The sequence below is a fragment of the Pseudorca crassidens genome, chromosome 5 (genome assembly GCF_039906515.1).
Source record: "Pseudorca crassidens isolate mPseCra1 chromosome 5, mPseCra1.hap1, whole genome shotgun sequence".
Taxonomy (NCBI): Eukaryota; Metazoa; Chordata; class Mammalia; order Artiodactyla; family Delphinidae; genus Pseudorca; species Pseudorca crassidens.
In genome coordinates, this window is record NC_090300.1 from 94510644 (window position 1) to 94535955 (window position 25312).

Consider the following 25312-nt stretch of genomic DNA (forward strand, 5'->3'; position numbering starts at 1 on the left):
GGCCTCTCACTGCTGTGGCCTCTCCCATTGCGGAGCATAGGCTCCGGACGCGCAGGCTCAGCGGCCATGGCTCACGGGCCCAGCCGCTCCGCGGCATGTGGGATCTTCCCGGACCGGGGCACGAACCCGTGTCCCCTGCATCGGCAGGCGGACTCTCAACCACTGCGCCACCAGGGAAGCCCCATGATGTTTTATTTCTTATTAGTTGGTGCTGTTTTCCTGCCAGTCTGGAAGGAAATGGAGCATCAGAAGGAAAAGCAGAGGAAAGGAACACCTTCTCTCCTCTTCCTACCTCCTCTCCCTTCAACTGCAGGAAGGCACTACTGCATAATCTCTTCTGAGTTAGGCCCCCAGGAGCAGAACTAGGTAAAGGCACTTTCCTCAAGGAGCAGCCACTTTCTGCCTGAGAAAATCCCTTGCAGAAAGGAAACACTAAGGAAGTGGCCACAACTGAATTGGGGAAAAGAAAAGAACTGAAAAGCGAATTCAAAAAACTCTATTACTTGCCTTGAACAGAACTGAATGTCTTAAACTGTCTGAGCCAAAAAGTCCTCAGCTGTAACCTGAACAAATCAAGGTAAATTAGCAGGGCAGAAAAGTTGGGGGAGATGTTGTCAATAAAATAATGTCTGTGTCAACAGACTGAGCAAAATAAAGGGAGACAGGTGGACACCTGCCCAGTAAAATACTTACAGGTTTTGTTTAATCCAGTGCTTACTATTTCAGACCTATTATATAGTGAAATAGAAAATAAAATGAGGTATTCTCTCTTTGAACCCAATTTCTATACCATAAGCAGGTCAGATTGTTAAATCTTCATATTAAAATCCATTTCCCAACTGGAAAAAGCAGATCTATGTAACTAGTAAGTATACGTTCTTGTATGAATTAGATGGTGAATATAAAGTGTTAACACAGAAATCAAATCTCAGATCCTTACTAACCTTATTTCCTAAACCCATATCTCAATTTTCTTCTAAAATGAGAATACCATCCAAACACCTTGGCTCAGTTAAGTGGATTCATTTTGCTTTCCCTTTTATAATGTGCAAGCAACACCCAGACTGCTGAGCTCCTGCGCAGTGCTCAGCAAATATGTCACTCAGATTAAACCAACTTGGAAGCACAAGAGAAATGATGAGAGCAAGGTTAAGGTAGCAGGCAGACAGAAGTGGGAAGTAAAATATGCTGCTTGGTTCCAAGAAGACAGGAGGCAAGACAACCTTAAGGCTGAAGACAGGTAGAATTCTTACAAGGAGAGATTACAAGAATTTGTCAAACAGATGAAAACTACTGTGGGCCACTCTTAAAATATCCAAAGGGAAAGAGGAGCAACACAGTCTCTCAAATTAGCCTAAGGAAGAAAATAAGAATGTAAGAGACAAGGACACTGAAATAATTGGGGGCAGGGGAAAGAAATACAGCAACTTCAGATGGTGGGAGAAAAATACGGGGAGAGAATTTTGAGTTGAATAGGAGGTACATCAAGAGAAAGGACTGGAAGAAGATAGCTGTAGAAGAAAGCAAAATGCCCCCGAAAACAACAGATGTGTTTGAAAATAAAATAAAAGTGGGAAAATAGAGCAAGGGTATCCTTGGAATTCAGTCATTTATTTCTGCTGTCACATCTTTGGGATCCACAGGCTAGACAAACGAATGGTAAAAAACCCTTCAAAGATAACTTGCAGAACTATGTAAGTAGGTGCAACACTAAAAACACAGGAATGTACAAAAATTAGAAATGTAATTTATGGAGCAGACTTAGGATATAAAGTTGTTTTGAACGTAAAACAAAAAGCTAAATTCAATGGGGAAAATTGGTTTGGAGGACCTCGGTCTCTTCGCTCTCAAATGGTAAAAAGGCAAATTCCAAGACCAGAAGGCGTAAATTAGAAGAGATATCTGTGGATGTATAACCTCCTCTTTCCTTTTCAATGGGCAAGAAAATGTTTTTCATTTAATGCTATGAAATATTTCAGTGCTGTTAGAAGCCTAAATATTTGATATCATTAGTCATTTTTGATTACTCTCAGTCCCATGATTAAAGTACATTTAGATAAACATGATAGGTTTCTTAAAGTGTTTGAGAACTTATAATTCTGTTGCAAGCAATATCAAAAACGACAACAAAATGCTGGAACAAACTGGCTTAGAAAACAAAAGAAATTTTCTGAAAAACATAACTGAAAATTTTGGGAGCCTCAGACCAGTTTGATCCAGGAATCATGTTACCAGGTCCTGTGTCTCTCCTTTGCTTTCTCTGGGTTTCTCCACATGCAAATCCGGCTTTCCTCATGGTAATAGTACAGGAGTATCATGCAGGAGTATCATGTCCCGGGCTTGACATCCACACATCTCCAATTCCCAATGAAAATAAAAGGATTTTCAGCCAGCACTTCTTGTTGAGAAGTTTCCGAGAAGCCTGAGCCAACAACTTTTTGCATGTCATTGGCTCACCTGGGTTACATTCTCATCCCACCTATCAGGCTGGCCACCCTAACTGGTTTCTCCTGGGGGCACTATTTTAATAAATCATTTGCACCTAAATCTTTAGCTAAGGTGCTGCTTGTAGTAGAATCTTCCCTAAGACACAAATGAATGCACTGAAACCCCTGGCAGGTTATCCTTGAAAACCCTGAGTTGTTCTTTTTCATCTACATGTCTCTGCAAAAGCTGGCATTTCACTCTGTGAACAAGACACTCATCTTCTCACATTCTCCCTTTCCCAGGTTCTGTGCTGCTCCTCCTCTGACCCAGCCTCCTACTTCTCCCGCCCCTCTAAAATCTCTCCCTTGTGCCCTCTGAAAACATCATTTCACAGTAAACTGCCCTTAACCTATAACCTGTTTAGATTTCTGCTGTTTTCCAGCCTCAGTTGAAATCTGATTCATTCCCAAAGGTGCCATTTATCTTTCTTTTCTTTTGCCTTAAGACAGGATGTATCATTTTTCTACCTTCTCTCACACTGGAATCTGCAGATGAAGCTGGCATCCTCCTTGTACAAAGAGGTCTTTCCAAACCATCATTTCTGTACCTTCAGTGCCTCTGGATTTCACTGGGAGAATCAAAATTTCCTCTGAAGTGACCCTTGTTCCTACACAGAAGGGCCCCTAGGGAGTGTTAACTGTATTAAGCTGGATGGGGCATATATGGTTGGGTATAGTATTCTTTGTATCTTTCATAGGTATAAAGTGTTTTTTAACAAATACCTTGTGACTTGGGTTATCCATCTTGGCTTTCCTATGCCCGTCCCTCATGTGTTATCTACTAAATCCTGATCTGTTCCCATAGATTTTGAAAACTAGCACCAAAACTCAGTCCCCCTCTCCAAAATTATCCATTGTGGGTAATTTTTTAAAAAATTTTATTAGAGTATAATTGATTTACAATGCTATGTTAGTTTCAAGTGTACAGCAAAGTGAATCTGTTACACAAAAATACATATATCCACTCTTTTTTTCGATTCTTTTCCCATATAGGCCATTGAGTAGAGTTCCCTGTGCTATACAGTAGGTCCTTATTAGTTATCTGTTTTATATATAGTAGTGTGTATGTGTCAATCCCAATCTTCCAATTTATCCCTCCTCCCTCTTACCCCCTGGTAACCATAAGTTTATTTTCTACATCTGTAACTCTATTTCGGTTTTGTAGATAAGTTCATTTGTAGCCTTTTTTTAGACTCCATTGTGGGTAATTTTGATGCCCATGTAATAACAAATCCGAAACTCCATGAGGAAAATGTCAGGAACTCCAAAACTAATCACTTCTCCACTCACCCTGCCATTTCCATAGATGGATTCCTGCCCTCATCACCCAGAACTGTTCCACCCATGAAATCTCAGACTCAGAGCATCCTACCCTGACACAAAGCTCTATCATGCTGATACTTCCTTTCTCCCCTCCACTACCAACAATCTTAAGATTTCCAAGCCCTGACTCCATCAGTTGCTCCCATTTTCACTTAGGATATTCTATATGTCCTGGATCTTTTTACAAAAACGATTTAACATTTTGAGCTTTTTCGAAAAGAGTAAACAGGTTTCTTTTCCTTGTTGCCAAGTTGATCTTGATAACTATAAATCTGATAGTTTAGTTTACATGTAATTAGATTACAAATATAATTTTTCAGTTTGTCAATTTTGTTTTTTTTTACCACTCTTCTGTTTTAGGCAATCTAAAAGATACAACACACACCAATCAATAACAATGGCTCACTATGGCAATGATTCTCAATCTGGGGAGGGAGGTCCTTCCATCCAGATTGTTGAAAAACAAAACACACAAAAAACCACTTCACTTTATTTTTATTAATTTTAGAATTTTATTTTTTTTTATACAGCAGGTTCTTATTAGTTATTCACTTTATACATATTAGTGTATATTTGTCAATCCCAATCTCCCAATTCATCACAACACCACCTGCCCCCCGCCACTTTCCCCCCTTGGTGTCCATATGTTTGCTCTCTACATCTGTGTGTCTATTTCTGCCCTGCAAACTGGTTCATCTGTAGCGGAGTGATATTTAACAATTGATGTGGTTACTTTAGAAGACACTTAGATTCTCACAATGAGACTAGTCATGTGAACAGGAAAAACACTAGGTACAACACTCCTAGATTTCAGAAAGGCTTTGGGTTTTCTCTTCCCCCTTAAAGATAAAAATGTGGCAGAAAGGCCCCCTATTGGTAATTATCACTTAATATAACCAAAGATGAAAGGAGTGGTAAACCAACATCCCTAAAGAATTTATCCTACAATTAACTTTAGTGTTTATTATTTTAAATTCTATGAGAAGATTAAAAAGAAATTCTTTTCAGTTGAGAACATTAAGTGCATAGCCTCTTAAAGAACTGGAAGAAGGGAAGCTCTCCACACCCCTTCCATATCTTTACCTACTCTCTCCCATGTACATTTAGAATTGGAGACTAATCCAGTTACCACTGGCATTTGAACAACACTTGAGCCACTGAAGCAATTTGGTTCCTGTGGATATCATCTGGACAGTTCTTCCTCCAAGAAATGCTAGGATGTTTTTGTTTTAATGGGCTACACAATCCTGAGGCCAAAGAGAGAAGGTTGGTCTCATTTCCAGAATTAGCATTCTCCAAACACACAACATGTCCCTGGCTTAAAAAACAGTTTGAGGAGCCACTATCATTTAGTTGTTAAAGTGGAAGTACTCCTCTGAGGCTGGAAAACTAGTAAAAAGTCATGCTGATTTTCTAGGGCCCCAAAGATCTGCATACTGAGGGTGGACCCACCATTTCTAGGGAACCTGAGGAAGGCTGAAGGAAACTATTGAGTGAGACCAGGGTTCCTTCTGGTTAATCCTGAAGCAATTCCTCAGAAAGATTCCTGTGTTCATAAGAAAAGAAATAAGAATTGTCAGAACTCCCTGAAAGAGAGGAAGCTCTTGACAACTCCTTTTAAGTGATTCTATAGGAGCCGTTGATGTGTCTCCTCCCTTCAACAGCACCACAAGCCCTGGTCAGAAGGCACACGGTGAAGAGATGATGTCCCTGTGTACTATACACTGGGCATCTTCAGAGGCACAGGTTTCAGAGTCATAATTCTTATCTACGCCTCCAGCTGAACTTCCATTTTTCTTTTTCACCAGGCCCCCCCAGTCTAGTAAAGTAGGTAATATTGTACATGCTCTACATGTACCACATGCCAGGTCATAGCTGTCCTCCACAGAGACTGATTTTAAGTTCGCTAGGGAGTAGAAGTATGTTTTTGATAGCTGTCCTCTAATCTGAAGAGATTAGGTTTAAAAAAAGTTAGATTAAAGCAAGTTCAAAGGAACAAGTAATTCTGAATCTAAAACAATATTGTCAGCTCGGATTGGGGAGGAAGATGGAGGTTGAGATATTTTATGATATTGACCAAAGAGTAAAATAGTAAAAGGAGAAATAAGATTCTAAGTAGGCAGAATTGGAAAATATGATTATAATAAACTCATCAATTACAAATCATTTTCTCTTTTCAAGAAAATCTACAGTCGAGTAAGGGAGACTTCCCCTTCTTAGAAACCCCTTTCTCTTCTCTAGATGGCAGGGTAATGGAGGATAAACTATAGAAAAGAAAAAAATTTCAATTAGAACATCTATATAGAGCCTTAAAAAGATGAGGAGTTAAGGGAGCCTTCTCGATGGAGATAAATCTTTGAAAAGATGTTAAAGGGCTGGATAATTAGTTATGAGCTATAGTAGTCCCCATTTAAGTCCCTATTTGCTCTCCATTTAAAATGAGAATGTGGAGGTTCAGAGAGTAAGTAAACTGCTCAAAGTCACAAAGATATTCAAGCAGTGGACCCGAGTCCTATTCCAAAGCCATCCTCCTTCTGCTCTGTGCTGTGTGCATCATCAAGAGGCTGAGAAGTTGATTAGCTTTGTGGCGTGTCCAGATGTGACCATTTCAGCTACACATCTTTGGGGAGATGTGGTTTCAAGATGCTCTTGCCTTCCAGGTGGGCACTCAGACTCACATATATAAAGTAAATAAAGTCAACTAGAAAAAAATTGATCTTACAGAGCTCTCTTATTTTTTTGCTGGCCAGGAAGATGGATTAAGCAATAAGAAAGATCTCTTTCCCCCAGTTACATGAGAAGATCTTCTGTGGTTCGCTTTGTAATTAATAGAAGTCACTCAGTAAGTGTTGGTGATGTGACAGGAAATTTGCTAAATATGTTATAAACATTCCTTTACTTGATCCTAGCAATAACTCTATAAAATACATACTAATATGACCATTTTATAGATGCGTACATTGTGGGGCAAGGAATTGAATAATTTATTACAAATTCATAACAAACGTCAAGGCCTAAATATAAAACACTTGCTATTAACCTCATACCACATGTCATGGAGGACAGAAAAGATGGCCCAGATATATGATTTGACTAGTCTATTCTCCTCAAATAGCCAAAAGAATCATGTTGCCTACAACACAAACTCCTCAAACTAAAATTTAAGATACCATAATCTAGTCCCTGGCTATCTTTCTGAAATTTCCCCCTTTATCCCTAGTCTTCATACACCCCAGGATTCTGGTCATAGTCACTTACCAGTCTCTTGACTGTGCCCTGTGCTCAATCCAAGCTGTCCCAAACTGGGATTCCCCTTATGACAACACCCGCTTGTCAAAGCCCCTTCCATCTTTCAAAGTCATGTATAAACCCCATGTCTTCCATGAAGCTTCCTGGGATCCTCATCCAAATTACTCTCCTTTACACTTCATAGCAATGTCATCACTTCCATTGGAGCATTTAACATGCTTGGCCTCTTATAAGTTATTAGATTAAGCCCATGGCTTACTGAGACTCATTTTTTCTTTACACACACACACACACACACACACACACACACACACACAAACACATACTCATATGTGCACACACATGACACCCCTGGTAAGTGTGATAGGGAACCTCTAAGAGAGCCTCAGTGATCTGCCTCCTAGAATTCACACCCTTATGTAATTCCCTCCCCCTTGAATCTTAGCTGGATTTGGGACTCACTTCTGACCAATAGAATACAGCAGAAGTGATGAGATATCACTTCCATGATTAGGTTACAAAAAGACTGGGCCCTTACTTGCTCTCTTGGGCCCTTTCTTGGGCCCTTTCTTGCTCTTGGGCCCTTTCTTGCTCTCTTGTTCTGAGTGAGCCACTCTATGCTGTAAGCTATCCTGTGGAGAAGTCCACATGGCATGGAATTCTGAGAGGCCTCATACCCATAGCCAGCATGGAACTAAGACCCTCAAGTCCAACAACCCACAAGGAACTGAATCTTTCTCACAGCCATGAGAATGAGCTTCAAAGTAGATCCTGCTCTTACCAAGCCTTCAGATGAAACTGCAGCCCTTGTTGATACACTGACTGCAACCTCTTGAGAGGCCTTGGGCCTGAGGCACTCAGATTCCTGACATATAGAAACTGTGAGCTAAGTGCTTGTTGTTTTAAGGTACTACATTTTGGGTTAATTTGCTGCACAGCAATAGATAATTAATACGGTAAGTACACAGTGTCTCTGAATTATATTATAGGATACACAGCTGTAATGAAAAAGATTTTTATACTCAAAGAAGTACAGAACTTTACTCATGTCAAAGCTATAATGAAAAAGTTATGAAAATATTGGTTTATAGTTCAAAATGATGGAGCTATCTTTTTTGCTGGGAAGGTATAAACAGAGGGGAGTTCTAGAAAATTCATTTCTGAGCTTCCACTATCAAACACTATTCATGAAAAATGGGGCAGAAGATGTGGTTGCAAACATTGAAAGCCTCTGCTCTGCAAAAGCTCTATAGGCTCAGATACTAGAATCCTTATTTGACAAGATCTGAGGCTAACATTCAAACTACTACCTCACACAGCACACATGTCACCTATCTTTAAATCAAGCACAACATAACTCCACTCTCCTGAAAAGAGGAAGAACAAAATGGGTTGTTTATTGGAGAGACTCATAATAAGGTAATCGTGCTATTTAAACACACACACAAAATATGCATCCAGTACAGATAGACATTTGCTATAGACTTTAGAAAAGACTAACTTCTAAACATTTCTAAGGATTTAGCTATGATTCCGTGGTAAAAGTCCCTAAAATGAAAAATGACACAATGGATGAGTCTCTCAAATTCACTACAAATAATAGTATCACAAATCATCTTTCCTCCCCCTGCCCACCCCCCACCCCCGCCCACAAAAAGACACAGAAAAGCCAAAGAAAACTTTGGGACTGAAAAGATTTCTCTAAACTCAAATTTTAAAAAGAGAATAACCAAAGTTAGAAAGGTATTATCAAGGATAAATTCAAAATTAGGATAGTCACAGGCTAGAATTAAAATTTCAGAAAAAGGAGATCTGTTCAAGATGGCAGAGTAGAAGGATGTGCTCTCACTCCCTCTTGTGAGAGTACCAGAATCACAACTAACTGCTGAACAATCATCAACAGGAAGACACTGGAACTCGCCAAAAAAGATACCCCACATCCAAAGACAAAGGAGAAGCCACAATGAGATGGTACGAGGGGCGCAATCAGAATAAAATCAAATCCTGTAACTGCTGGGTGGGTGACTCACAAATTGGAGAACAATTATACCACAGAAGTCCATCCACTGGAGTGAAGGTTCTGATCCCCACGTCAGGCTTCCAGACCTGGGAGTCTGGCAATGAGAGGAGGAATTCCTAGAGAATCAGACTTTGAAGGCTAGCAGATTTGATTACAGGACCTCAACAGGACTGGGGGAAAAAGAGACCCCACTCTTGGAGGGTACACACAAAGTAGTGTGCTCATGATGACACAGGGGAATGAGCAGTGACCCCATAGGAGACTGAACCAGACCTACCTGCTAGTGTTGGAGGGTCTCCTGCAGAGGCAGGGGGTGGGTGTGTCCCACCGTGAGGACAAGGACACTGGCAGCAGAAGTTCTGGGAAGTACTCCTTGGCGTGAGCCCTCCCAGAGTCTGCCATTAGCCCCACCAAAGAGCCCAGGTAGCCTCCAGTGTTGGGTCGCCTTAGGCCAAACCACCAACAAGGAGGGAACGCAGTACCACCCATCAGCAGACAAGCGGATTAAAGTTTTACTGAGCTCTGCCAACTGGAGCAACAGCCAGCTCTACCCACCACGAGTCCCTCCCATCAGGAAACTTGCACAACCCTCTTAGATAGCCTAATCCCCCAGAGGGAAGACAGCAGAAGCAAGAAGAACTACAATCCTGCCACCTGTGGAACAAAAACCACATTCACAGAAAGATAGACAAGATGAAAAGGGAGAGGGCTATGTACCAGATGAAACCCCAGCAAAACAGGTAAATGAAATGGAGATAGGCAACCTTCCAGAAAAAGAATTCAGAATAATGATAGTGAAGATGATCCAGGGCCTCAGAAAAAGAATGGAGGCAAAGATTGAGAAGATCCAAGAAATGTTTAACAAAGACCTAGAAGAATTAAAGAACAAACAAACAGAGATGAACAATACAATAACCAAAATGAAAAATACACTAGAAGGAATCAATAGCAGAATAACTGAGGCAGAAGTACGGATAAGTGACCTGGAAGAAAGATTGGTGGAATTCACTGCTGTGGAACAGAATAAAGATAAAAGAATGAAAAGAAATGAACAGAGTCTAAGAGACCTCTGGGAAAACATTAAATGAAACAACATTCACATTATAAGGGTCCCAGAAGGAGAAGAGAGAGAGACAGGGCACAAGAAAATATTTGAAGAGATTAGAGTCAAAAACTTCCCTAATATGGGAAAGGAAATAGCCACCCAAGTCCAGGAAGTGCAGAGAGTCCCATACAGGATAAACCCAAGGAGAAACATGCCAAGACACATAGTAATCAAATTGGTAAAAATTAAAGAGAAAGAAAAATTATTGAAAGCAGCAAGGGAAAAATGACAAATAACATACAAGGGAACTCCCATAAAGTTAACAACTGATTTCTCAGCAGAAACTCTACAAGCCAGAAGGGAGTGGCATGATATATTTAAAGTGATGAAAGGGGAGAACCTACAACCAAGATTACTCTACCCAGCAAGGATCTCATTCAGATTCGATGGAGAAATCAAAAGCTTTACAGACAAGCAAAAGTTAAGAGAATTCAGAACCACCAAACCAGCTCTAAAACAAATGCTAAAGGAGCTTCTCTAAGTGGGAAACACAAGAGAAGAAAAGGACCTACAAAAACAAACCCAAAACAATTAAGAAAATGGTAATAGGAACATACATATCGATAATTACCTTAAACGTGATTGGATTAAATATTCAAACAAAAGACACAAGCTCACTGAATGGATACAAAAACAAGACCCATATATATGCTGTCTACAAGAGACCCACTTCAGACCTAGGGACACACACAGACTAAAAGTGAGGGGATGGAAAAAGATATTCCATGCAAATGGAAATCAAAAGAAAGCTGGAGTAGCAATACTCATATTAGATAAAATAGACTTTATAATAAAGAATGTTACAAGAGACAAGGAAGGACACTATATAATGATCAAGGGATCAATCCAAGAAGGAGATAAAACAATTATACATATATATGCACCCAACATAGGAGCACCTCAATACATAAGACAACTGATAACAGCTATAAAAGAGGAAATCGAAAGTAAAACAATAATAGTGGGGGACTTTAACACCTCACTTACAGCAATGGACATATCATCCATACAGAAAATTAATAAGGAAACACAAGCTTTAAATGACACAATAGACCGGATAGATTTAATTTATATTTATAGGACATTCCATCCAAAAACAGCAGATTACACTTTCTTCTCAAGTGCGCACAGAACATTCTCCAGGACTGATTATATCTTGGGTCACAAATCAAGCCTCAGTAAATTTAAGAAAATTGAAATCATATCAAGCATCTTTTCTGACCACAATGCTATGAGATTAGAAATAAATTACAGGGAAAAAAACGTAAAAAACACAAACACATGGAGGCTAAACAATACATTACAAAATAACCAAGAGATCACTGAAGAAATCAAAGAGAAAATCAAAAAATACCTAGAAGCAAATGACAATGAAAACATGACGATCCAAAACCTTTGGGATGCAACAAAAGCAGTTCTAAGAGGGAAGTTTATAGCAATACAATCCTACCTCAAGAATGAACAAAGATCAAATAAACAATCTAACCTTACACATAAAAGAACTAGAGAAAGAAGAATAAACAAAACCCAAAGTTAGAAGAAGGAAAGAAATCATAAAGATCAGAGCAGAAATAAATGAAATAGAAACAAAGAAAGCAATAGCAAAAATCAATAAAACTAAAAGCTGGTTCTTTGAGAAGATAAACAAAATTGATAAACCATTAGCCAGACTGATCAAGAAAATGAGGGAGAGGACTCAAATCATTAAAATTAGAAATGAAAAAGGAGAAGTTACAACAGACACCACAGAAATACAAAGCATCTTAAGAGACTACTACAAGCAACTCAATGCCAATAAAATGGAGAAGCTGGAAGAAATGGACAAACTCTTAGAAAGGTATAAGCTTCCAAGACTGAACCAGGAAGAAATAGAAAATATGAACAGATGAATCACAAGTAATGAAATTGAAACTGTGATTAAAAATATTCCAACAGGGCTTCCCTGGTGGCGCAGTGGTTGGGAGTCCGCCTGCCGATGCAGGGGACAGGGGTTCATGCCCCGGTCTGGGAGGATCCCACATGCCGCGGAGCGGTTGGGCCCGTGAGCCATGGCCGCTGAGCCTGCGCGTCCGGAGCCTGTGCTCCGCAACGGGAGAGGCCACAACAGTGAGAGGCCCGCGTACCACCAAAAAAAAAAAAAAAAAAATATTCCAACAAAAAAAAGTCCAGGACCAGATGGCTTCACAGGCGAATTCTATCAAACATTTAGAGAAGAGCTAACACCCATCCTTCTCAAACTCTTACAAAAATTTGCAGAGGAAGGAAGGAACACTCCCAAACTCATTCTATGAGGCCACCATCACCCTGATACCAAAACCGGACAAAGATACCACAAAAAAAGAAACTTACAGACCAATATCACTGATGAATATAGATGCAAAAACCCTTAACAAAATACTAGCAAACAGAATCCAACAACACATTAAAAGGATCATACACATGATCAAGTGGGAATTATCCCAGGGATGCAAGGATTCTTCAGTATAGGCAAATCAATCAATGTGATATACCATATTAACCAACTGAGGAATAAAAACCATATTGACATCTCAATAGATGCAGAAAAAGCTTTTGACAAAATTCAACACCCATTTATGATAAAAACTCTCCACAAATAGAACTACCATGTGACCCAGCAATCCCACTACTGGGCATATACCCTGAGAAAACCAAAATTCAAAAAGTCATGTACCAAAATGTTCATTGCAGCTCTATTTACAATAGCCAGGACATGGAAGCAACCTAAGTGTCCATCGACAGATGAATGGATAAAGAAGATGTGGCACATATATACAATGGAATATTACTCAGCCATAAAAAGAAACGAAATTGAGCTATTTGTAATGAGGTGGATAGACCTAGAGTCTGTCATACAGAGTGAAGTAAGTCAGAAAGAAAAAGACAAATACCGTATGCTAACACATATATATGGAATTTAAGAAAAAAAATGTCATGAAGAACCTAGGGGTAAGGCAGGAATAAAGACGCAGACCTCCTAGAGAACGGACTTGAGGTTATGGGGAGGGGGAAGGGTGAGTTGTGACAGGGCGAGAGAGAGTCATGGACATATACACACTACCAAACGTAGTAAGGTAGATAGCTAGTGGGAAGCAGCCGCATGGCACAGGGATATTGGCTCGGTGCTTTGTGACAGCCTGGAGGGGTGGGATAGGGAGGGTGGGAGGGAGGGAGACGCAAGAGGGAAGACATATGGGAACATATGTTTATGTATGACTGATTCACTTTGTTATAAAGCAGAAACTAACACACCATTGTAAAGCAATTATACCCCAATAAAGATGTTAAAAAAAAAAAAAAACAACTCTCCACAAAGTGGGCATAGGGGGAACCTACCTCAACATAATAAAGGCCATATATGACACACCCACAGCTAACATCATACTCAATGTTGAAAAACTGAAAGCATTTCCTCTAAGATCAGGAACAAAACAAGGATGTCCACTCTCACCACTATTATTCAACATACTTTTGGAAGTCCTAGCCACGGCAATCAGAGAAGAGAAAGAAATAAAAGGAATACAAATTGGAAAAGAAGAAGTAAAACTGTCACTGTTTGCAGATGACATGATACTATGCATAGAGAATCCTAAAGATGCCACCAGAAAACTACTAGAGCTAATCAATGAATTTGGTAAAGTTGTAGGATACAAAATTAATGCACAGAAATCTCTTGCATTCCCATACACTAATGATGAAAAATCTGAAAGAGAAATTAAGGAAATACTCCCATTTACCACTGCAACAAAAAGAATCAAATACCAAGGAATAAACCTACCTAAGGAAACAAAAGACCTGTATGCAGAAAACTATAAGACAGGGATGAAAGAAACGAAAGATGATAAAAACAGATGGAGAGATATACCATGTTCTTAGATTGGAAGAATCAGTACTGTGAAAATGACTCTACTACCCAAAGCAATCTACAGATTCAGTGCAATCCCTATCAAATTACCAAGGGCATTTTTTACAGAACTGGAACAAAAAAATCTTAAATTCTGTATGGAGACAGGAAAGATTCCAAATAGCCAATGCAATTTTGAGGGGAAAAAACGGAGCTGGAGGAACCAGACTGCTGACTTTAGACTATACTACAAAGCTACAGTAATCAAGACAATATGGTACTGGCACAAAAACAGAAATATTGATCAGTGGAACAAAATAGAAAGCCCAGAGATAAACCCACGTACCTATGCTCAACTAATCTATGACAAAGTAGGCAAGGATATACAATGGAGAAAAGACAGCCTCTTCAATAAGTGGTGCTGGGAGAACTGGACAGCTACATGTAAAAGAATGAAATTAGAACACTCCCTAACACCATACACAAAAATAAACTCAAAATGGATTCGAGACCTGAATGTAAGACCGGACACTATAAAACTCTTAGAGGAAAACATAGGAAGAACACTCTCTGACATAAATCACAGCAAGATCTTTTTTGATCCACCTCCTAGAGTAATGGAAATAAAAACAAAAATAAACAAATGGGACCTAATGAAACTTAAAAGTTTTTGCACAGCAAAGGAAACTACAAACAAGATGAAAAGACAACCCTCAGAATGGGAGAAAATATTTGCAAACAAATCAATGGACAAAGGATTAATCTCCAAAATATATAAGCAGATCATGCAGCTCAATATTAAGAAAACAAACAACCCAATCCAAAAATGGGCAGAAGACCTAAGTAGACATTTCTCCAAAGAAGATATACAGATTGCCAAGAAGCTGATGAAAAGCTGCTCAACATCCCTAATTATTAGAGAAATTCAAATCAAAACTACAATGAGATATCACCTCACACCAGTTAGAATGGGCATCATCAGAAAATCTACAAACAACAAATGCTGGAGAGGGTGTGGAGAAAAGGGAACCCTCTTGCACTGTTGGTGGGAATGTAAATTGATACAGCCACTATGGAGAACAGTATGGAGGTTCCTTAAAAAACTAAAAATAGAATTACCATATGACCCAACAATCTCACTACTGGCATATACCCAGAGAAAACCATAATTCAAAAAGACACATGCACCCCAATGTTCACTGCAGCACTATTTACAATATCCAGGACATGGAAGCAACCTAAATGCCCATCGACAGATGAATGGATAAAGAAGATGTGGTATATACATACAATGGAATATTATTCAGCCATAAAAAGGAACAAAATTGGATCATTTGTAGAGATGTGTATCAATCTGGAGACTGTCATACAGAGTGAAGCAAGTCAGAAAGAGAAAAACAAATATCATATATTAACGCATATATGTGGAACCTAGAAAAGTGGTACAGATGAACTGGTTTGCAGGGCAGAAATTGAGACACAGATGTAGAGAACAAACATATGGACACCAAGGGGGGAAAACCGCAGGGCAGGGTGGGGATGGTGGTGTGCTGAATTGGGCGATTGGGATTGACATGTATACACTCATGTGTATAAAATGGATAACTAACAAGAACCTGCTGTATAAAAAAATAAATAAAATAAAATTCAAAATAAAATAAAATATCAGAAGAGACAAATTCCAGTTTGAGGTGAAGCTAATGAGAAGAGTTAAGTATGAGAAAGAACAAAACTTTGTACAGCCACATTTGGAGCTTATACTGGAGGAAGGATGGGCTCTACTGTTTAGCATGTGTTTAACAATTAAGAGATAGTAGAATTCTTATTTTGCTGGTATATTCCTCTTAAAGATGGTTCTTTAAACTAAAAGTAATAAAAGAAAGAATGTCTAAAGGTGAACGGAAGGCCCAAGTAGAATGAGGATCTCCAATTCCTAGGCCCAGATGAAACAACACAAGATGTAGAAAGAGCTTGCCTTGCAGTTGTAATTATGGAGTCCTTATCAAATTCCAAAGGTTGATCCCACATGGTATCTTTAAACATAATGTACATTGTCAGTGTAAACTTAGCTGCTCATTTTCTTGAGGTACACAGACATCCCTGGATGAATTGGTTATGGAGTAGATTGATACCTATTCACTTTACATTTATATGACCCTACTGGTTGTTTAATGCTGTGTGTATTCTGACTGGGTGGTGTCCCCACTGACTGCCTAGTGCCCCTGCCTTAAGGGTTAATAAATTTTTTGAATATACCCTTGCTCATGGGTAAATATTAAATACATACTGTATAGATGAAAACGGAACCTAGCACTTAACCCTCTAGACATAATTATGGCAACTGATTATAGGATAGACCACAGTTTGTCACATTATGACTAGGTATCTGTGTCTGATAATAGCTGAGCAGAAGGGATATAAGCATAACGTAATTGATCTTACTGAGAAACACCAATAAGGAATAAGACTTGGGACACAGATCCTGGATCTTATACTTGGCTCTGTGGCATTGGATAGAAATGGGGAAAACCTCTTAGGTGGTTTGGAAGATTAAACATGAATGTGTATAAAAGTACTTAGAACAATGCTTAGCATATGGTATATAAACAAAAAGTTTTAACTATTATAAAAGTCTTGGAACTCAGAAATGAGACCCCCTCACCCACAATTACCAAATGGAGTTTAGAAGATGCCAAAGGCTTTTTGCCTTATAATCAAAAAGGATAAAAGTACTGGGAATAAAAAATACACGTATTTTTATTCTCTACAGGTCCCACAGGCAAATAAATGTATCTCAGAGGAAAAAAGTTAATAACCAGTAGCACCTTAGATCTTAGGACTCTATTCCAATATACCCACCAGGAGATGATCTTCCCAGTAACTGACTAGGTATAGGGTGGTTTTTACAATGTGTTAGCATTTTACGAATTTGAAATTGACTCTAGGATTCGGCATGCTCTATATTTATTAAGATATTGCTTTCAAACAGGCTTTTGTAATATACCCTAGCTATGTTTGTGTTTGTCATACCCCAAGACCACCAGCATTAGGCATTTTAAATACTTTGCTAATAAAAATGGGCATCTTGGTTTTGTGTTGATTTGTATTTATAATGCTTTAAACAAATGAGACATCTTTGCTAAATATTTTAGCTTGATGCCTGTGTCTCTTAGAAACATAGCTTGAGGGGATTTGGGCAACTATATCAAAAGTTATTGTAAAAATTGCTTACAGGGCGGCTTCCCTGGTGGTGCAGTGGTTGAGAGTCCGCCTGCCAATGCAGGGGACGTGGGTTCGTGTCCCGGTCTGGGAAGATCCCACATGCCGCGGAGCGCCTGGGCCCGTGAGCCATGGCTGCTGAGCCTGCACGTCCAGTCTGTGCTCCGCAACGGGAGAGGCCACAGCAGTGAGAGGCCCACGTATCACAAAAAAAAAAAAAAAAAAAAAAATTGCTTACATAATTATAGGTAAATGATCATTAAATGTTTAGGGTTTTAAAAAACATAGCACAGCTTTAAAAGAGGTATAATAAATTCTCTAGAGATCAGATGATTAGATGAAACGATTCAAAGAATATATAAATTAAGAAAGTCATTTTAAATATGGAAAAATCTTCTTAAAAATACTCAGTGCAGGGCTTCCCTGGTGGCGCAGTGGTTGAGAATCTGCCTGCTAATGCAGGGGACACGGGTTCAAGCCCTGGTCTGGGAAGATCCCACATGCCGCGGAGCAACGAGGCCCGTGAGCCACAACTACTGAGCCTGCGCGTCTAGAGCCTGTCCTCTGCAACAAGAGAGGCCGCGATAGTGAGAGGCCCGCGCACCGCAATGAAGAGTGGCCCCCGCTTGCCACACCTAGAGAAAGCCCTCGCACAGAAAAGACCCAACACAGCCAAAAATAAATTAATTAATTAATAAAAAATAAACATAAAAAATACTCAATGTGGGGACTTCCCTGGTGGTGCAGTGGTTAAGAATCCGCCTACCAATGCAGGGGACACAGGCTCGAACCCTGGTCCGGGAAGATCCTACATGTCGCGGAGCAACTAAGCCCGTGGGCCACAACTACTGAGCCTATGCTCTAGAGCCCGTGAGCCACAACTACGGAGCCCACGTGCCACAACTACCAAAGCCGGCACGCCTAGAGCCCATGTGCCACAACAAGCCAAGCCACCGCAATGAGAAGCCCATACTCCGCAACGAAGAGTAGCCCCCGCTTGCCACAACTAGAGAAAGCCATGCTCAGCAACAAAGACCCAACACAATGAAAATAATTAATTAATTAATTAATTAATTAAAATAAAATACTCAATGCAGACCAAGGTAGGGATTGGGTGAATTGGGACATCATGATGAGGAAGGCCCAGTTAAACCATAATAGGTTTAAAAGAAAAAATATGGCTAAGGTAGTCCCAAAATAATGAATAAAATTTTAAACATATTACTGGGAATGGAATGTTTAATGAAGTACTTGTATAAGACAGGGATATTTTCCAAGAGAAGAAATACTTATTTCCCTAATTTGAAATGATGTCAAACTTTATCATCCAATAGATATAAATATTACCGAAGTCAGTCTTAGTAACACTGAACTTGTATAATTGACAGGACATTCCAGTGATTTCAGCTAAGGCAGATAGAAGATGCGTCAGAAAGAGAAGGCTTTTCTCTTTAGAAAGTGGTCTCCACATTGCCTCTAATCTACATTAAATTAGATAAAAAGGACCCCATTATTCAAAGATGGTACGTAGGACAGAATCTGGGTGGCCATAGCAAAGACACATGTGAAACAGAAAGTATTACATTAATAAAGCTGGAAATGTACTTTTACATACCTCTGGTTTGTATCTTAATATCTAGTAGGTTGGGGATTAGTGGTCTGAACTCTAAACGGCTGATAAGGAGTGATGTACTATTTATAAACTACAAAGTTCCAAGATCAAGAGCAAAGGAAGAGCAACCCCCAACCCACCCCATTACTCAGAATTTAAAAGTAAACCTCTGAAGGGACATTTAGCAGTCTTTACAGAGAAAAATTCTGAAATTGAAGAGATGATAAAAAGCTGCCCTTGCTAGCCACATCTTATTCCTCAACAGAAAGGGGTGCAATAAAGGGCATTATCACAGAGACCCGCTAGAAATGAAATCCAGAGAAAAGCAAGCCTCCAAGGGTAAAGTCTATCACAAAAGAAAGAAATACATATACTTTTTAAAATCATAAAAGAGACCATAAAATGTTTACTGGGAACTTCGCTTTGGGCTAAATTTGAGGGATTTTGAATGCATTAACACAACAACTGATTACCAATGAAAGGTGTACACATGTGAGAAAGAGAGTATGGTGTTAGGAGGACCTAAAGTTAAAGAAAACAAGAATAGCAGGATTTTTAGGATGACATATGTTTATAGCTCCAAGTAAGTGGAATGAACTTGGACCCTAGTTTTCTTTTCTAGGCAAATCAGGTTAGAGCCCTAGGGAGTGTATACCCAAGGGCCAGTCTCACCTGGGAGAAGTCTGAGAAAGACTGGAGTTTTACTGAGTAGGCAATTTGGTTTTCCCAGGGCTTAAAATAAGTCAAGAAGTAACTGGGCACTTTGGTAGCCCCTGAGCTGCTGCTGGGGAAATCTTTGCATGTCTGGAGTTGGAAGTCAGTCACAGAGGTTCATTCAAAGCCTCAAAGAGGATGCTGTAATGTAACAGTTTAGAACAGTTTCCCCTCCTAGGCAAGTGTCTGGGAATTTCTAGTTGATCGGCCAGTTTCAGGAGGTAAGATATCTATAATTTCCTTACTATACAATGTACACCTGGTTACTGACCACAGCTGGGAGGGCCCGCCCAGGATCCCCAGCTATTGATCAAAATATTCATACAGCTTTGGTCTTGTCTAAGTGTCTGGAGGAAAACTAAATCCAGGAATTGGTAGCTTCCCCAGCACAGACCACTGCTAGAGCATGCTGGGGGGCCGCACACTGAAACTGAGCAGAGCCTTCCCCCAAGGACTCTTATTTAAGAACCACCAAACTTTTAGGAGACTCAGTATTATGATAGTATATCATAATATCCCACTAACGCTATGATTAGGAAATTACTTGTCATTTATATCTATATTCTGAAATAATAATAATCAATATTTATTGAACATGTTCTACATACCAGGCATGTTGCTAAATGCTTTAATACATTTTATTTCTTCACAGCAAACCTCGCAGGTCCTGTCTACCTCATTTTACCAATTAGGAAACTAAGGCTCAGAGAAAAATACACAATTGCTTAATGGTGGAGCTGGTATTCACTCCAAGGATTATTTGACCCCGGAGACTATGATCTGACCACTACAACTTATTACATCTTTTAATTAAAACATGCTTATAAATGTGGGAGATGACACCAGCTTACTGTTTTAACAGAAATGATTTCCTCTAAGTTTTGGGGAAATGTGGAAACTAGATTTCTTTCTCAGGTTACAAATAACACAGAAAACTTAAATTACCTTTTAGTATTTTTTCTATTGTCCCAAGTCCCAAATAACATAAATCTAATGAGAATTAAATCTTAATTTTTTGAATCCTTTCTTAGGCATTAAAAATGAGATTTACTTAATGACTGTCGCTTGAGACAGTGTAAATTTCTACCCGACTTCAGCTTCTTATAGTAGAATTCAAAGGTCACTTGATTCTGCTGGAAAACCACAGTCCTTTTTTCCCCCCCCATATGGGGAAAAATGTATTCCTGGGTCAGCTAACAAGCCTCTGTAGTGTAACTAGATGAACAATTAGAAATAAGAATACACCCTCAGACATAAATTTCCCAGAATACTTTTCAAAACAAACATTTCTCCTCCCTCCTTCACAATTTTATCAGAACACTATGACTTCCATCCTTTGCATTTTATCATTTTTAGTAACTTATTTGAAATATTTCAGCATGATCCCTCAAGACAACCTTTTAGTAAGCATGTATTTTGCATGTATGGACTGTAGATATTTGCACTAAATCAATTTACATAACCAGTCAGTTTTTTTCTAACAGAAAAATAAGGCATTAAGTAAAACCATACACTTTTTTATTCATTCATGCCCTATTTTAAGTTTTAGATATAAGCAGCTTAGAAAAAATTTCTTACCTTACTTAGAAATTTATGCCTTCCAGCCAAACGCTAAGCAGTCCATAAGGATACAGGTTGAATTCAGGTGTGAGAGGTTGTGATGATGAATGCACTCTGAGTCAGAAAGTAAAGTCGAAGGCATATTTGTTACTCACCTCTAATAGATCAAGGAAACTAATGATGTTACACAGGACTCCTGACCCCACCCAGGTCAGGGTCAGTACAGATGTTTAAGGTCCATAAATCAGAATGCCTAGTTACAGATAATATAATGGAGTAGCTAGTGCACTCCGGTTTCCATGCTCTGCACGCCAGCCTTGAACATCAGTATGATTCAGGCAGCTCCCTTGGGTCGGACTGCTCTCTGACCTCCAGGTCCAGAGCACGCCTCTCTAATTTGCTACACAGTCATAAAGATAATTCTGCTGCTGATTGCAGTGGATGCTGACGGTTCCATGAAAAAGAGCCATAACCGTACACAGAGTCATAGCTTATCCGCACCTACAATTCTCATTGCACTTCTGGTTGCTAGAATACCCAAAATTAACAAACTCAGCTTCAGAGGATAGCTTCTTTGTAAAGACTTCCCTGGACTCCATCGGGGAGAGCTTAGCAGTGCCTCTGCTTTATTCTATCACATCACATCACATATCGTTATTATAATTATTGGGTGTTTCCTTCTCCCTCTCTTTCACACACACACACTCACATGTGTGGTAGATACTAGGGACCATGCTTTACTCACCCCTGTATCCCAACAACTAGCATTGTGCCTACTACACACTAGTGCATAGTAGGTGGTCAGTATTTGCTTGTTACTTCACGAGAACGTTGGACTCTTCAACAGGACTTCAACAGGACTCTTTTGTCTGGATCAAAAGGAATACAAACATATAACTGATTCACTCTGTTGTACAGCAGAAACTAACACAACATTGTAAAGCAATTATGCTCCAGGAAAAAAAAAAAAGGCCCTTGAACCTATGGCCCTGCCTAGCTTTCCAGCCTTCGTGCATTACTGCCCATATCCACTTTAGCCTCCTGCCAGTGGAGACACTTGGAGGAGAAGGCAGGTACATTGAGGAAAACTCCTTCCTCTCTTTCTTTTCCTCCTTCTTCTACTCAGTACTCATCAGTAGTGAGCCTTTTACTACCCCCTGGAAGCTGAATTGGTCATTGCTCCCCTCCCAGGATCCCCAAAGTCACTCGTGCCACCTTTTATCACTATTTAATAAGATCCATTATGAAATAAGATCAAAGTGGGACTGCCTTTAAAGATGCAGCCAATCCCAGCTTTCACCTCTGAATCCCCAGGGCCACATAGTTCCCAGTACATCACAGCCACTCTAATATTAGTTTAAGGAATTAGCTAAGGTCCTTAAAGCCCACACATGGGGAGAACAGACTTTCACAGAATCTCAAAATAGAAGAACTAGATATTCTTTGAACATTTTTGAAGTTTTAAGATGAAATACCATATAGATATTTATTATGCAGAGACTGTTCAAGCTGAAGTAAAAATAGAATTAAGGTTTTTAAGAATATCAGTAGATGAGAGATGAGGTTTGCTCTGAGGTCGACGTCACAGATAAAGTTACCTCAACATTTACACCACGACTGAAGACTAGATTAACAGCTTTAGGTTATGTACCTTTCCCTTGGGATGTATTTGTCACCACCTCTCCAGGACAGGGTACCTGGAAGGAAGTAGGATGAGCCATTAGGAACCTAGATTAGGGAAGCCCATAGGGACTCTGCTTGAAGAGATTCAGCTGTTAGGCTCTGAGATCTGTTAGCCATTCAAGTATGCACCAGTTTAGGCTCTCCTCTGCCTGGTTCCTCCATAGTGCTTTCCAGTTGATGGGAGGAGAAACGGCACATGGGACATGGTTAACACTGATTATATCTATCGTGCACCTACACTAAGGCTCAGAAGAGAATTTAAAGTAACACTGGCATTTAACACTTATTACATTTGCAAAAGTTCTGAAGAAATAAAGTGTAACTGTCATGTAACTTGAGGATGGGAGAGTAGCTACTGGCTGAATCCTCAGAGATCAAACAGGACTGAAATTAATAATCCAGCTAGAGTCTTTTAATTGTCAAAGCACTGCAGAATAAAGTGAATTTGAGCTCTAAAGCTGAGGGGTAGACAGACATGAATAAAATGTAGATGATCTTAAATTGGTCTGAGAGGCAGACTAAGCATTATGTATTAGGCATTTGCTAAATCAATTCAATCAATATTTATTTCTAGCAAGAAACAATCTCCTAATACTAGCTAGTAGAAAATTTGATCTGTTAAATTCACACACTTATTTTCCGAGATACTAAATGTGACGTTTGTCATCATTTGTGCGTGTCTCCCGGTCCTGGTCCATGGTTGCTACACAACTGTCACATCATATGCAGGGGCTTCTCGTGTCCTTCTAGATTCTTTCTGTGACCTCCACTTTGTTCTCTGTTTTCCCTGTATTTTTACACGTCTCATGTCTAGAACAGCCTCAACTATTTTCAGTTTTACAGTGCATTATCATTTAAATTGCTTCCATGTGCTTTTACAAATCCTTAACCCTGGGAAAGGGGCAGGGTAGGTTACCCCCTGACTCTTTAAGGATGAGGAAACAGGTGCTAAGAGTGAACAAGTAATGCACTTAGTGAATAAATGTCAGAGATGGGCATCACATTCCCCTCTCGCATCCCATCAGCCCACCTTTTGGCTCTGGCCACTGTTGAATCAACCACTAGCTGTGCATAGGTGTTCTTGACGGTGCCTCATCTCAGCTAGTCTGTGTGTCTGTCTTGCTTGTCCCAGGGATTCTCTGCTTCCTAGAGAGAATCCCAAAGGAGAAAAAAATTAATACCCTCCACTGTTAATTTTAGCCTGTAGGGGCCAAGTTGCTCCTTTCTTCAGTGTCTCTGGTTGATAATTCTGAAGGGTCATCTACATGGTTCCTTAAAACATCCCCACCAAGACTAAGCCCCAGTTGCCCACAGGAATAGCTAACTCAAGAACACACCCTTGGGTTAGCCCTCCCTCCTTCTTTCTTTCACTCTTCTCAGTGCCCCTCTGTTATTTGGGTCCCTTTCCCAAATCAACTACTTGCATGAAAGACTTATCTCAGGCTCTGCTTCTGGGAGGAACCCAAGTTACAAGAGGCTATAAACACATTCTTTCAATTTCTGGTTCATTCCTCTTATCACCCTATTAATCACCAGACCTAAAACTCAATACTCATTTTTCTTTCCACTTCAATCACAAACAGCTATAAGATTTAATATATGAATATCAAGTATAACTTCTATAAGCTCTATAGAGCCTTGAACACATTAGGTGCTTAATAATGGAAAATTGTGGTTACTTTTAAGGTAGTGATTATTTAAGAAGAATGATGTATATGTAAATATGAAGACAAATACATAAATTGCCCTTCTGCAGATGATTTAAAAGAGCTGGAAGTAGCTATCTGTACCCGATGACATTTATAGGATCAGTTCCTAGAACAGTTATAGAGTTCCATATCTATAAACCTTCCTGGCTGTTTTCTTTTCATCCTATGTTTTCTAATAAAAAGTAAAATTTTTAGGACTTCTGGTGGTGCAGTGGTTAAGAATCCACCTGCCAATGCAGGGGACTTGGGTTCGAGCCCTGGTCTGGGAAGATCCCACATGCCGTCTAGAGCCTGTGTGCCGCAACTACTGAAGCCCGTGCACCTAGAGCTTGTGAGCCACAACAAGAGAAGCCACTGCAATGAGAAGCCCATGCACCACAACGAACGGCAGCCCTCACTTGCTGTAGATAGAGAAAGTCCGCACACGGCAGTGAAGACCCAACGCATCCAAAAATAAATAAATAAATTTTAAAAAGTAAAATTTTTATTCTTATGGCTTCTGATTTTATATATATTGATGGCTTATTTAAACAGTCTCACAGAATGGAGAAAATACAATGATGTCCTTATAGCTTTGAGGTTTATAATAGCAATAATATCAACATTTACCCATTGTAATTATATATACATATATGTATTAATGGGTATTTGCTTTCATTAATTTTATAAAGATGGAACATGGTCATTCATATTTATTTGTTTCTGGTACAAAAAATTAATGAAATCTCTTGGACGAAGTACCGTATTGCTATCAGCTTCACATACCAGCA

At 39.5% G+C, this 25312-nt stretch overlaps 1 protein-coding gene across 15 annotated transcripts in view; it reads right to left on the minus strand.

The window, feature by feature from the left end:
* HHLA2 (HHLA2 member of B7 family) overlaps positions 1-25312 on the minus strand; it is a 161218-nt gene that overhangs the window by 87739 nt on the left and 48167 nt on the right. For 6 of the 15 annotated variants that reach the window (XM_067738965.1, XM_067738950.1, XM_067738954.1 and 3 more), the window contains 3 exons: positions 22802-22847; positions 21896-22019; positions 21169-21264 (listed from right to left, as the gene is read on the minus strand). The exons of 4 other annotated variants lie outside the window; for them this stretch is intronic. The gene's annotated coding sequence lies outside the window, so the exon portion shown is untranslated. Of the gene's footprint in view, positions 1-21168; positions 21265-21895; positions 22020-22801; positions 22848-23863; positions 23980-25312 lie in introns of all 15 variants that reach the window. 5 more of the 15 variants (XM_067738951.1, XM_067738952.1, XM_067738955.1 and 2 more) reach the window with 2 other exon arrangements.